Source organism: Podarcis raffonei, chromosome 5 (assembly GCF_027172205.1).
Source record: "Podarcis raffonei isolate rPodRaf1 chromosome 5, rPodRaf1.pri, whole genome shotgun sequence".
NCBI lineage: Eukaryota > Metazoa > Chordata > Lepidosauria > Squamata > Lacertidae > Podarcis > Podarcis raffonei.
The window spans coordinates 93,445,517-93,460,368 of NC_070606.1; positions in this window are offsets into that span (position 1 = coordinate 93,445,517).

The following is a 14,852-nucleotide window of genomic DNA, read 5'->3' on the forward strand; positions in this document are numbered from 1 at the left end:
AAATAACCCAGCTCAGTAAAGCCAAAACGCCACAAGACTGGGGCAAGCTTTCCAGAACTCCTCATCGGTCAAGGTGTTAGATGAAGGCAGCGATGTGGAGACAAGGGGAAAGGGCAAAAGAACAATTGTGTCTCCAGAATATTAGAAGTTCTGGGGTTCCTTCCGCCGTGTATGGGGCAAATGTACCCTGAACAGAGGCTGCTTGTCCGAAACACCAAATGATCTTTGACACGGCCGGCCCTATCACTGGGCAGAGGGAGGCAGCCGCCTCAGATGGCAAATACCGGGAGAGAGGGAGAGGCAGCAAGCAGTGTTAGAAACTGAGATATGAAAGCTAGGAGCTAAAGGGCACCTTAAACTTAGGTTATGGGCGCAACCATGGAATGTCTAGGCGTGCTTTTTTACTAACAAGAATACAAAGCTGAAAATGAATGAACTGCAGCTAAAATATTATGTTCCTTTTTCACATGGTCTGGTCCTTCCCCTGCCCACCCCCCTAATATTCTTAAGAGGGTCCAGGGCTGTCTTTAGTAGATGTGGTGCCGGGGTGCAAATATCCGCTCAGCACCCCCAAATTACCACAGATGGGGGGGGCAAAGCTGTGCACTGCCAGCCATGGGGGGGGGGTGCGCAACTCTCCCCCATGCTGCTGCAGGAGAGCAATGCCCGCAGAGCCTTGGGAGGGAAGCTGCGCGCCCGCCAGCCATATAGTTGGTAGGGTGCAGCTTCCATCCTAAGCCTCTGCAGGGATCGCTCTCCTCCCACGGAGGCCTGGGAGGCAAGCTGCATGCCTGCCAGCCATATGGTTGATGGGGCGCAGCTGGTGGGCGTGCAGGGAAAGGGGAGGCCATCGGCAAAGCCGCGCAGCTCCCCCACTTGCTGGGGCGCCCCTGAGAGGTCGGTGCCCTGGTGCAATGCACCACTAAACCGTATGGGAAAGACGGCTCTGAGAGGGTCTGTTCTCCAGTCTTAGTAGCCAGAAGTGGGGAGGCAGAAAAAAGGTCCTCCTTTCCTTCTGCTCTGCAGTTTTAATCTGAAATCTTAGGTGCACTACTGCGCCCAGAGCTCAGAAACTGTTTACACTAAACAAATTCCCTGTCGCAAAAATGCTCCTAGAACAATGGGAATTTCGATCACTGGTGGCAAGGGTGGGCAGAGCTGTGTGTCCCTTGCCAGCTGCCTTCTGCTAGCTTGCTGCTCTCAGGTGTGGTGGAGGGTAAGTTAACATCACCACTTGGAAGAAGTGAAGTTCAAGTGCTGGCCCAGACAGCTCCAGCCCAAGGAATGCGTTGTCTTCTGTCTTGTCCTTGCACCAAGTAGGTCTAAGAGAGAACCCACTCTGAAATCCAGCGCTGGATTATCCAATAGGCAGACTGAACATTGTGCATAGAGCACCAACAAAGGAGGAGTGCACACACAAAAAAGATTTTTTTTAAAAAAATGACATAAAAAGAAGAAGAAAAGCATTGAAGTGGTCAACATGGGAAAACTCAGAATTTTGCTAGACTTCCTTACATTCCACTCCACACCCTTCCTCCATTTTTCTGTTCTCTTTTTACAATTTCTCCCCACTTATATCAGGGGGTGTCCTACTAACGTAGACTGAAATAAAGTGAGGAAATCAGATCCCGTCATGTGCTGCAATAAATCCATGTTGTTGTTTTTACAGTGTAGTATTGCTCTTTTTTTGAATTACATATAAGGGGCGCCATAATCTTCTCAGCGCTTAGGGCCTCTAAAGGTCTGGATCCGGCCTTGCTGAAATCGTAGAGAGCAGCTGCCAGTCAGTTCAGACAATACTGAGTAGGATGGACCCATGTTCAGTCTTCCTGCTTGGCACCTTCATTTTAATTCTGCTCCTAGCCATTTGCAGGGAAGCGAGGCCTCAGCGGTGCTTGGAGACTCTGGTGTGGAAGCCAAAAAGTGGGCAGCAAACCGTTTGCTAATAATTGTCCTTTTCAGTCTGCAATTATTGCTTAACGGTACTCAGCTGAGGCCAGAAATCATGGTGGGAGCTGGGAGCTGGGAGTCATTTGTGAGCCAGACCAAAAAAAGAGAGGCGAGTCTCTCTGCATGGGGGGAAAAACTGTTTGCGCACCATAACTCACTACCTCAGGTAGAGTCACCAGTCACAGCTGGTTTGGCATCTTTAAATTCTTCCTGCCTTGGCGGTGGGGCCACCCACGCCAGCACCAGCTGAGGGATATCTTAACCAGTATATACTTTGGCAGTTCGCTTTCGCCTGGGAGTAGCCGGCTGTGCCAGCGCACAGCGTGAAATAGGTCTCCTTGCCGTGATTTACATCGCCGCGTAGTAGCTGCTTGCAAAGTAGTTCGGATAAATTGCTGGCTGTTAAAAGGACAAAACGGCAATGGGAAGTCTCCAGCAGGGACGCTTCCGGCTTTCTCATTTCGTTTTCAAAATCTCTGCAGATTAATTGCATTAGTTTGAATTAACCGGTTCTTCGTTTAGAGCTGCATGCACGAGCGAAAATAATAGATCTGGCAATAAGGAGGTGTTCTTGGTGTTTGGGTGGCACGCCTAGGCATTGCACAGGTGAGAGGCATTCCTGCATGAATGTGCGGGGGAAAGGGGATGCCTCTTCTCAGACGGAGCCTGACAAAAATCGAAACGGGAGCAGAATTTGATGATTCTCGCTTCTTTGTTAGGATTGAAAACCAGATCCGTACACAACATGAGGACGTCAGAAGAACCTACTGGGTCAGGTCAGCCTAAAACCTAGCCCATCAGTCGGGGCGGACTTTGGTAATATGGTATCACGAGTGAGGACAAAATTTCCCATCCCCTTCATATATATATATATATATATATATATATATATATATATATAGTGGTACCTCTGGTTGTGAACGGGATCCGTTCCGGAGGCCTGTTCGCAACATGAAAAGAGCGCAATCCGCAGCGGCGCATCTGCGCGGGTCATGATTCGCCGCTTCTGCGAATGCGCGAGTGGCAAAACCCGGAAGTAACCCTTTCCGGTACTTCCGGGTCGCTGTGGGACGTAACCTGAAAGAACGTAACATGAAGCGGACATACCCAGAGGTACCACTGTATTTCATAATACTTCCTTTTGGTACAATTGCTTTTTAAATGGATCGTTTCAGTAGGTGTCATTGGTGGGATGCAGAGGAATGGTGGGAGGAACCAGCTGGGAAACTCTCAAGGGAAGAAGGCTCAGAGCCCGGGAAGTGGTGGTGGGACAACTATGAGTGGTCAGAGGGAGAAGAGGGAGAAGACTGGGAGGATGAGATGTTGGAAGCCGAAGAGGTAACAGGGTTTAGTGAGCAGGGAGAGTCTGTGGCAGAGAGAAGTCCAGAATCAGAAGCTGAAACAGGAGAGGATAGAGGCCAAGAAGCAGAGGTAAGTCTGGCTGGTGAACTGAAACAACTGTCTCCCACATTTGCTGTGACACTTTCCTTCCCCCCCGGTCTCCCAGGACCAGAAGAGGCATGAAAAGGACAGAGGAGGTTAGCATCATGCAGGCGCGGTCTCAGATTACTTGGGAAAACCCTAGAGAGGAGGGGACTTGGGTGGCTGTGGGGAGGCAGAGACCTTCATTCTCAGCAACTGGGGGTAAGACCTGTCAGTGATGAGTTGCTGTGCTCATTAGGTCTGACACTGCTGTGCAGATCCTGCTTTTGCTAATAAAGAATGAACTCCAACTTGCTTTGGGTGATTTACTGCTGGCTTGCTCCTTTCGCAAGGTATCTGTATCAATATAGGTTTTTAAAAATTGTTGTTATTATTTTGCACACACCCCCAGCTCAGCACCCTATGCAGAGAAACCACCCATACCGCCCTAAATCTGGTGCTGCAATGCTTAAACTAGATGCACCAAGGATCTGAGGTAGAGAATGGCAGCTCCTGCATTTCCCCTCCTGCCAAATTGGCTTGATGTGGTCAGGCAGACATTTAACAGGTGAAGAATTCTCTGGCATGGAGATGCAGTGATGGCTAAGGGACGCTCCCCATGAAATGAATGCTAGTCAAGCAACTATAAACAACAGGAGCCTTATATGGAAAAAAGAAATTTTTAAAAAAGTATTTCTGAATGGCTTTTCTCTTGTTTTCCTGGCTGATTTTGAGAGAGGCTTGGATGCTTAGTTGCAATACTTTCAGGTAACTTGTGGTCCAGCCAGCTAGCGCGCTCCACCAACCCGAGGTAACTGTCAGACAGAATCGCATAGTAATGGATAAACAGCCGAGAAGGGGCAGCCTTGCTGAGCTATTTCATACTGAGCTATGTCAAGGGGGACCCATCAAAACCAGCCACGAGAAACTTCCTCCGCAGCCCGAGGCCGCCGGTGGCTGAGAACAAAATGCTTTACCATCCCTTTCTTCATGGTCCTGCAGGCAGAAAGGCTCTCCAGTTTAACAATGTCAGCTGGCCTCGTGTCAAGAGGTGTGAGGTTGCCTTTAAATACTGTGCAGCAACAGAATGGCGGAGGAGAATACTCGTCCCAGGACGGTCGTTTCCTTCTGTGGAATGAAAATCTTCCAGAAGGAGTGTCTGAAGTCCATATAGTGAGACGTGCTAATGTTTGCCGTGGGACTTGTGCATTAACAGATACAGGTGTGGAAACGCAACGGTTCGGCCTCTTTCTTGCCTAGCTTTCCTACCTCCTGGGTAAAAATGTTAAAATTTCTGGAAATTTGTAAGGCTCTCACACTCTCTCCTCTTCCTCTCCTCCCACCCGCCTTCCTATCCATCTACCTACCTACCTACCTACCTACCTACCTACCTACCTACCTATCTCTGGGGTAAATCAACACACACACATAATACTTAACCAAACCTAAAGGTTTATTGCGTTATTGAAGTACAGTCATACCTTGGGTTGAATGTGCTTCGGGTTGAGTGCGTTCGAGTTGTGCTCTGCGGCAACCCGGAAATAACGGAGCGCGTTACTTCCGGGTTTCGCCACTTGCGCATGTGCAGACACACAAAATGACGTCATGCGCAGAAGCGGCAAAAAGTGATGCGCACATGCGCAGACGTGCCGTCACTACTTATGTTTGCTTCTAGATGCGAACGGGGCTCCAGAACGGATCCTGTTCGTATCTAGAGGTACCACTGTAGAATCAGTTAGCATTCAGAACATAAAATAATACCGTTAGTCAAATGATGAAATCAAAACCTGTAAATTTTTAATTTTATTTTAAATCACAAAATATGAACAGCTCGTTCTAGGGGAGCCAGAGTGGGGCATTCCTGAAGGCCTATTTCCCAACATATTTTGCTGAGTCATAAGAACATGGGACATCGATTTATACCGAGTCAGATTACTGGTCCATCTCGCCACCAGGCTGGGCGCTAGCCTGTGGCACTCCAGATGTTGCCAATCTACAAGTCCCATCAGCCCTGGCCAGCATGGCTGAGGATTAGGGATGTTGGGAGTTGTAGGCCAAAAACATCTGGAAGGCCATTGCCCACTCCTTGTTTACATGGACTGGCAATGGCTCTCTGCGATCTCCAATATGGAATTTTACCCTTCACTCCTTGGAGGTGCCAGGGATGGAACCTGGGGCCTTTTGCATGCAAAAAATAAAATAAAATGTGTTCTAGCCTTTCTCCAAACAGATTTAAATTATTCGTCCATCTAGCCCAGTGAAGTCTACTGCTCCAGTGAAGGGCAGTAAATCTCAATGATCGCAGGCAATGATCTTCCTTGGCTTTGTTATTTCAGATCCTTTGGCTTTTTGAGAGGATGCCTGATTAGTTAGGCAGAGAGGAGTGGCTATTGGTGGCTCCTAGCCAGAAGGGGACATGAGTGGCGCTGTGGTCTAAACCACCGAGCCTCTTAGGCTTGCCGATCGTAAGGTCAGTGGTTCAAATCCCTGCAATGGAGTGAGCTCCCATTGCTCTGTTCCATCTCCTTCCATCCTAGCCATTCGAAAGCATACCAATGCAAGTAGATAAATAGGTGCTGCTGTGACAGGAAGGTAAATGGCATTTCTGTGTGCTCTGGCTTCCATTGCGGTGTTCCGTTGCGCCAGAAGCGGTTTAGTTATGCTGGCCACATAACCTGGAAGAGCTGTCTGTGGCCAAAAATCAGCTCCCTTGGCCTGAAGTGAGATGAACGCCGCACCCCATAGTAAAATTCGACTGGACTTAACCATCACGGGGTCCTTTACCTTTACTAGCCAAGGTGGGTATGTTTTGTCCTCCATTGTCGAAAGCAGCATGCTCCTGAATATAGTGGTACCTCGGGTTACAGACGCTTCAGGTTATATACGCTTCAGGTTACAGACTCTGCTAACCCAGAAATAGTGCTTCAGGTTAACAACAGTTTCAGGTTAAGAACGGACCTCCGGAACGAATTAAGTACTTAACCTGAGGTACCACTGTACCAGCTTCTGGGAGCTGCAAGCAGGGAAAGCTCCATTGTGGTACCCAGGTCCTGCTTTCAGGGTTCACATGGTCACCTGGCTGGCCACCATGAAAGCAGAATGCTCAGGGTTGCCACATGTCCTCTTTTTCACGGGAATGTAAAATGAGAGCCGTCATAGCGAACCCTAGTTAAAAATAGAAGACGGCTGGGCGAAAGATGTGGGACATAATATACAAATGACAGATTGGGAGAGGCTATGGAAAACAGATCTGACATTTGTGGCATGTTCTCCACTGAAAGAAAATTATATGAAAATGATGTACTGGTGGTATTTTTTTTAAAAAAACATTTTTTATTTTTACCATCAACCAAAACACAAACAGTGACACCCCCCCCCCAGGCAGGCTGATACATTGGGTATACTTAATTAATAATAACATATTCAATTCAACCATATGTACAATTCTGTATACTTTAACACTCCTACCTCCCCATGGTTATTTAACTTTTAACATTTTAATTGCCCCAAATTGTTCAAACCTACCCAAATAATTCAATATCTTCTCAACCCAATCCTCCTCATTCTCACTGACCTTAAACCCTTTCCTTCTGTGTATCTTCACAGTTAGATAGTCTAAAATTATAATATTCAATTTTTCCCTCCATTGGTTCTTCTGCGTTTTTCCAGTGGTATTTAGCCCCAGTAAAATTAGCAAAAATGTACAGAACAAGTACGAATATATGTTGGAAATGTAAAGAAAAAGAAGGTACCTTTTATCATATGGGTGAAATTGTAAAGTAACTAAAAAGTTCTGGGAAATGATATATAATGAAATGAAATAAATGTTTTTAAAAAACCTTTGTCAAAAAACCAGAAGCCTTTTTATTAGGAATTATAGCTACCGAGATTCCAAAAGACCACAGGAAACTGTTCATGTATGTTACAACAGCTGCCCAGATGTTACTAGCCCAGAGATGGAAAGAAGAGACAGCCCCGACCAAAGAAGAATGGCAAATCAAGTTGATGGACTATGCCGAAATGGAAAAATTAACTGGGAAGCTCGGAAATCAAGAAGACAAGAAAATTGAAAAAGTATGGGAAATGTTTATAATGTATATACAAAATCATTGTAAACAGGTCAAAACATTAGCAGGATTTTAAACACACTTGTAATGTAACAGAATGTATAGATAATTTAGGAAGATGAAAAATTGGAGAAGTATTGATATGCATTTGAAATAGAATCAAAAGGACCCATGGATGGGATGGGATGGGGTGGCGGGGAGGGGGGGGGAGTCAGGAGATTCAGAGCAATATCGATAATAGAATTTTGTATTTTTTTAATGTATGTTCACTTTCTTTTTTTGAAAACCAATAAAAAGATATGTATATGTAGAAGTCGGCAAATGTGTCTTCTTTTTTGCTCTTCAAAATATGGCAGCCCATGACTAGATGGGCCTTACCATTTAGGAGATAAAACACGTAACTTTAGAAACTATCTGATACTTACCAATGAAGTGAAGGGAAGTCCGAGGCTCGGCAGAGCCCAAAATAACTGTGTACTATATATACGATTCTTGTAACAGCTATGTTATATGCAACTTATGTAATCTAGATTGCATATATGTATAATCAATGGAAAACCAATAAAAATTCATATGGGGGGAAAAAAAGATGGGCCTTACTATTTAATAAACACACATGACATAAGTGGCTGTATGTTTGAAAAAATAATATATACTATTCATTGTATTGAATTGTAGATTTCAACAGAAGTAGCTCATAAAGTTCAACGAAAAAGGTAGAAGACCCAATGGATCAGTTCATTCTCTAATCAGTTTATGCATAAGGTCCATATATGTGAAAGTGTCTATTCCACCTGCCTGTTCATAGAGTCCAACAATCCACATGAAAGGTTGTTGCAGTTCTACAGAATCCTTTCACAGAGTCTAAGACAAGGATTTCCGGAATGTTAGCCTTGTTTCGCCATCTTGGGCTTCATCAGTAGTACAAACTCATATATGATATCACAGGACAGTGGATCTTATAGCATAGTAGTAAAAAACTCACATATCTGCAAAGCAGTGGCTGGGATTAGCATTGCAACCTGTGACTACCCTGAAGAGGAAAGTGTTTTGTATGTCTGCCTCTGGGAGACACTGACCTAAAGAAGCACATAGGCACACAGGAAACTGCCTTGAAGCAAATCTGACCACTGGTCCATCCAGCTCAGTATTGTCCACACAGACGGAGGCAGTGGCTTTCCAGGATTTCAGGCTGGGTTTTTCCCCAGTCTCACATGAAAATTGGTTTTATTATTTGTTAAATTGATTGGTCTCTTTTTTTGCCATGGCAAAGCAAGTGGAAAATGACTTACGAAAAAGAAACCGTGTATACAGTTAAGAGTTTGTGGGCGCCAGACCGCTATAACTTCCTGGATTCAGTAAGTGTTAGAATTTAGTCAAGGCTTGGGGTGTTAAACTGGGTGCCAGGCACCTAATTCCTGGACCAAGCAAGTGTTAAAAAGCTAATCGAACCAAGCTAGTGTCCTATGCTCAAGTGATCGCCTGGGTGATGGGCCATTGAGAGGAGAAAGGGAAGGTGATGGGCCATTAAGAAAGCAAAGGAGAGGGGGCTTTGTGTGAGATGCCAGTTGGGTGGGAGGTGGGGCCCTCCCTTAACTCACAGATAGTGAGAAGGATGGAAGTCAGAGTTTAGAGTTGAAAGGGTGTGTGATGTGACCTAGAAGCAAAGCTGCAGTCTGGAAAGCCAGAGATGTAGAGCACGGAGTTTGATTTCTGTTTGGATCCAAGGCTGTAGATACGGGAGAAGCAAGACTCTCTTGGGATGTTGATGCTGTGAAGCCTTCCGTCATAGCTTCAGATTGTATATACAGTGGTACCTCTGGTTGCGAATGGGATCTGGTACTTCCGGGTCACCAAGGGGAAGCAACCTGAAAACGCTCAACCTGAAGCAAATGTAACATGAGGTTTAAATAAACCATATATCCTAAATGCACCACAGTCTTCACTGTGCCTCATTCCCAAAACGAAACATGAACCCTGGGCAAACATCTGGAACCCTATGAATCTTGCACCATTCAGAGATTAGGTTGGCGCGCAACAATCTATTAAAACTAGGAAAGAAAGAAAAAGTACATTAAAGCATCCCACTCACCCCAAAAGGCCGCAGATAGTTAAAAGCCAAAGGCCGGGTTAAAAAGGAATGGTTTTGCCTGGCGCCTGAAGATGAGATCACGTCATCTTACCTGGGGAGAGCATTCCACAAATAGGGAGCCACTGCAGAAAAGGTCTGTTTTTGTGTTGCCAGCCTCTGGACCTGTCCTGGAGGAGGCACATGAAGAAGGCCATCAGGTGATGATTGCAGGGTCCGCATTGGTTCATATGGGAAGAGATGTTCCTTGAGGTCCACTGAGATTCAGGGAATTGAATCTGCAACCTTCTGCATGCAAAGCAGGTGCTACAGACGTCTAGAAAAGTCCTGCTGGCCATTTAACTATGCTCTATAAAGACTTTTTAGGTACGCAGGTGGCAATGTGGGTTAAACCAGAGAGCCTAGGGCTTGCCGATCAGAAGGTCGGCGGTTCGAATCCCCATGACAGGGTGAGCTCCCGTTGTCTGGTCCCAGCTTCTGCCAACCTAGCAGTTCAAAAGCACGTCAAAGTGCAAGTAGATAAATAGGTACCACTCCAGCGGGAAGGTAAACGGCGTTTCTGTGCGCTGCTCTGGTTCGCCAGAAGTGGCTTAGTCATGCTGGCCACATGACCTGGAAGCTGCACACCGGCTCCCTTGGCCAGTAAAGCGAGATGAGCGCTGCAAACCCAGAGTCGGCCACGACTGGACCTAATGGTCAGGGGTCTCTTTACCTTTATATAGACTTTATTCTTACATGTACACATGGAGGTTTTTTTAAGCAGAGGTCGGGTGCCAATCTGTCCTGGATGCTACAGTTGAGATTCCTGCATTGCAGGGGGTTGGTCTAGATGACCCTCGGGGTCCCTTCCAACTCCACAGCTTTATGGTCTAGCCACATATCCTTTTTAGACTTTGGCCATATGCACACCAGGTCTTTGGAGAGAAGGCATATGATTCCACCCCCCCCCCCCGCTCTCCCTTATCGATCCCTCAAATCGCTTTCCATAGCGATGCCTTTTTATGGGCTTGGATTACAATTAGAAAATGTCAGAGCCTCGTTATCATTTAATTAGAGTCACATTTCAGCAAGCAGGAGAAAACCGGGGCGGGCAGGCGGGGGTGGGGCGAGGGGTTGGAGAGAGAGAGGAAATGTCCGAACTCTGCCTTTGTGTGGTGAAATGAGGAGAAAGTGGTGATTTGAAACAGCTGCGAGCCATGGCAAGCGTCCCAATTCTGGGGTCTACGAGTCCCGAAGTCAGACTGCAATAAGAAGGGAGGGCTTTCCGAGAGAGCCGGGCCAAGCCCCTGGCTGCAATCAGCCAGAACTGCTCCCCGATCGGCTTGGCGATGCTCGAAACTGAGAGAGAGTCCAGTAAAAACAAGCAGGCTGTCAAGGCATCCTTCCAACAGCTGAGGGGGTTAAGGCAGCAAACACAACACAAACCAAAATAAACAGAGCCTCACCCTGTCAAGAGGTCTTTATCACTCTTCGGGGAGAGAGAGAGAGAGGCAGGCAGGCATCTGAAAAATGTTTTTTAGCTTTTTCGGGACGGCGTTTATTTCTTTAAGCCTTTCAAAAAAAATTCGCAGGGAGCTGCAGGGCTGCACTGCACCCTCATCCTCCGTCGCAAAGAGATGGTCCTCTGCTGGTTTGGGAAAAGGCCTCTTATGGCTCCCCTGCAAACTTCACGGACCCCATCCTTTAGGAGATGTTAATTAGGACATGCGGTGATTCAGGGACGAGGCCCTGTGGCCTAGTCCCTAAGCATGTTGACTCGGGAAATGAGCGCCACCAGATTTGATGGGACTCTGTCTCCTAACTAGGCATTCAGGCCATAGCTGTCAACATTTCCCGTTTTTTAAGGGCAATTCCCTTATTCCGAATAGGATTCCTTGCAAGAAAAGGGAAAAGTTGACAACAACTTCCACCCGGTCTCTGTCTTAGGGTTTACGAATTCTTCTGGCCCACTCTCATAATGTGCTGTTGGCTTATTCCGTGTCCTCTCAAGCTGGGTCACGACATGTGTTTTATTTATTTATTTGATTTATATCTTGCCCCAAAGGAGCCCAGAGTGGCAGACATAGCTGTAATCTTTTTTTAAAAAAGGTAAATCTAAACCAGTATGTAAGAACATTCCCTTTATCTACTGCTGGGGACATCACAAAGGTTCATGTTAGGGTGTTAAAAAAGCAAAAGCACCTTATATTGAGTGCCTTGTACAGTGGTACCTCGGGTTACATACGCTTCAGGTTACACACGCTTCAGGTTACAGACTCCGCTAACCCAGAAATAGTACCTTGGGTTAAGAACTTTGCTTCAGGATGAGAACAGAAATTGGAGCAGCAGCAGCAGCAGCAGGAGGCCCCATTAGCTAAAGTGGTGCTTCAGGTTAAGAACAGTTTCAGGTTAAGAACAGACCTCCAGAACGAATTAAGTTCTTAACCCGAGGTACCACTGTACTGCAGAAGCTCTCCGTAGTTTAAGAGAGCAAGTCTTTCCCAGCCCCTCCTGGAGATCATAGAACCGTAGAATTGGAAGGGACCCCGAGGGTCATCTAGTCCAACCCCCTGCAATGCAGGAATTGCAGGTTAAATATCCCTGACAGATGGCCATCCAACCTCTGCTTAAAAACCTCCAAGGAAGGAGAGTCCACAGGAGGAAGAAACGCCCACCACCTCCTGAGGGAGACCGTTCCCCTGTCAAACAGCTCTTACTGTCAGAAAGTTCTTCCAGATGTTGAGTCAGAATCTCCTTTATTGTCACTTGAAGCCATTGGTTTGAGTCCTACCCTCAAGAGCAGGATTGGGGATTGGCTATTGGCTATTGGGGATCAAACCAGCAGCCTTTTGCAAGCATAGTGGATGCCCTCTTGCTGAGCTATAATACAGTGGTACCTCTGGTTGCAAACGGGATCCATTCCGGAGGCCCATTCGCAACCTGAAAAGAACGCAACCCATGTCTGCGCACGCGCGGGTCGCGATTCACTGCTTCTGCGCATGACGTCATTTTGTGCGTCTGCGCATGTGCGAGCGGCGAAACCTGGAAGTAACCTGTTCTGTTACTTCCGGGTTGCCGTGGGACACAACCTGAAAACGTGCAACCTGAAGCAAACATAACATGAGGTATAACAACAACAACAACAACAACAACAATTTATTTACACCCCGCCCATCTGGCTGGGTTTCCCCAGCCACTTTGGGCGGCTCCCAGCAGAATATTAGAAATATGATAAAACATCAAATATTTAAAACTTCCCTAAACAGGGCTGCCTTCAAATATATTCTAAAAGCCAGATAGTTGTTTATAGCCCAGGACATTGCAAAAATTGTCTAGTCATCTTGGGTGTGCATAAAAAACATAAAAAAGTGAAAACAATGCTTCTCTTCATTTTTACAGCCCCATATGCAGGCTGGAACTGCTTTGAGGATTTTTTTTTAAAGCAGGAGGGCTTGCAAGTCACCAGCCTTTCCCTTTGGCTCCTCAGCCTAGCAGAAACTATCTACATTTCCCCACCATGTCCTGGAAGAAGACTGCATCATGACACAGCTCCGTCCTGGGACAACAGAAATAGTGACCCAAGGGAGGCTGCAAGAGAGCCATTGAATATTGCCCCCCCCCGCCCCAATATTCGCCTCTCCCCAGAAGAGGGGAGGAAGTTTTGCCCCCTCTTTTCCCAGAGGAACATCTTTTCCTGAACATCCAGCCCAGCAATAAAAATTACGGCCTTGGCCCTTGCTTATCTGGAGACGGTTCCCAAAGCAAACAATGTCTTCACACAACACATAATTAACTTGTGAAATTTGCTGTTGCGAGATGAAGTGATGGGTCCGGGCTGCTGGGTTTCCCATCCACCTGCGATGGTTCGATAATTGCAATATGGCGTGTGGTTTAGCATGGGAGGGCAGTGACTCAACATGACATCGGGAGTGCTGTGGGGGAGGTTCGGAGAGAAATTCTGAATGGTTTCCAGCCTGACAGCATTGTTCCAACCCCAAACTTCTTCTCCATACACCACTTGTGAGATTAACTTTCCTAAAAAGAATATTAAAGGCAGAGGATGCTACATACCACCTTGGTGGGGAGTTGAGATTACTATGACCTTGGTTACTTGTACAGTAGAGAGCCTTGTGGAGTCTAGGAAATTCAGACAGAATTTCTGGGGCCCACTTATTATAATTTTAGGGATGGATGGATTCTGTCAGTTTGGGTTTCCCTTGTCCTATCATTCTTCCAGTCTTAAATTTTACTTCTTCATATTTCTGCGGTAATTTGCAATTTTTGTGGGTTTTTAAAAAACAAATATAACAATTCTCAAGAAAACTCATCAGCGTTTTGAGTTCACATTTCTCCCAATAAACACATTTTGGCACGCAGTTTTGACTGTTAGTCACATTTGTGGAAAGCAGTTTTGCCTAAGATAATGCATTCTTTTCTGGTTAATTTCACCACCGTATGCAGACTTTATCCTAGTGCGTACACTTTTGTTGCATGTTCCTTGGCTGCAAAATTCAGGGAAGTGCAAATTTTGATGAATGGCTGTGTCAGTTTACATCCTGTTTTGGAAATTGCAAATTTGGTACGTTTGCCTGTAAAGGTGAACTTATGTAAGTTCTCCCCGCCCAATATTTGTATATTTGCATTTCTGTGATGGTTTCTAACAAATACCATATTTTTTCGTGTATAACATGCCCCCATATATAAGATGCCCCCTATTTTGGGGGACTCCAAATTAAGAAAATGGGGGGAAATGCCCAGAGTTATTGAGCTTTTTGGGGGGAGGATTATTCAGAGTTGTTGAGCACTTTTTTTAGGGAGAGTAAACACCAATAGCACACCCAATAGCTGCGGACGCTCTCCAGCTCCCAGAAGCAACGTATAACATGTCCCCGCAATGCACTACCCGTGCATAAAACAAGCCCAAGATTTCAACATGACATTTTAATTTAAAAAACCTGGTCTTATACATGGAGATATACAGTAAATTTGACTGACGGGTAGTCGCTGGTAACATAATGGCTGGCCGGAGGTGTGTTTTTTTTTAATGTTATTTTATATTCTTCATTGAAAAATAAAAGGTACAAAATTACAAGTGCACAGAGTGAGGTAAGATGCAAAGAAGAAGAAGAAATGAGAAATAGTACCCACGTAGAAAACAAAATAGAACAAAGCTCTCCAGTCATGAGTCAGAGACAGAACTGAATCAGATACCCTCAAGATGAAACAAGCTATTTCCTGGAAACAAGAGTTTCCTTTGCTTAGATATCGCTCCCAAATGGGCAAAGATGATAGCCCGGCCTTGCCCTACAACCATGAGTTTCAGAAGTCTCTGGTATGTGGGGTGG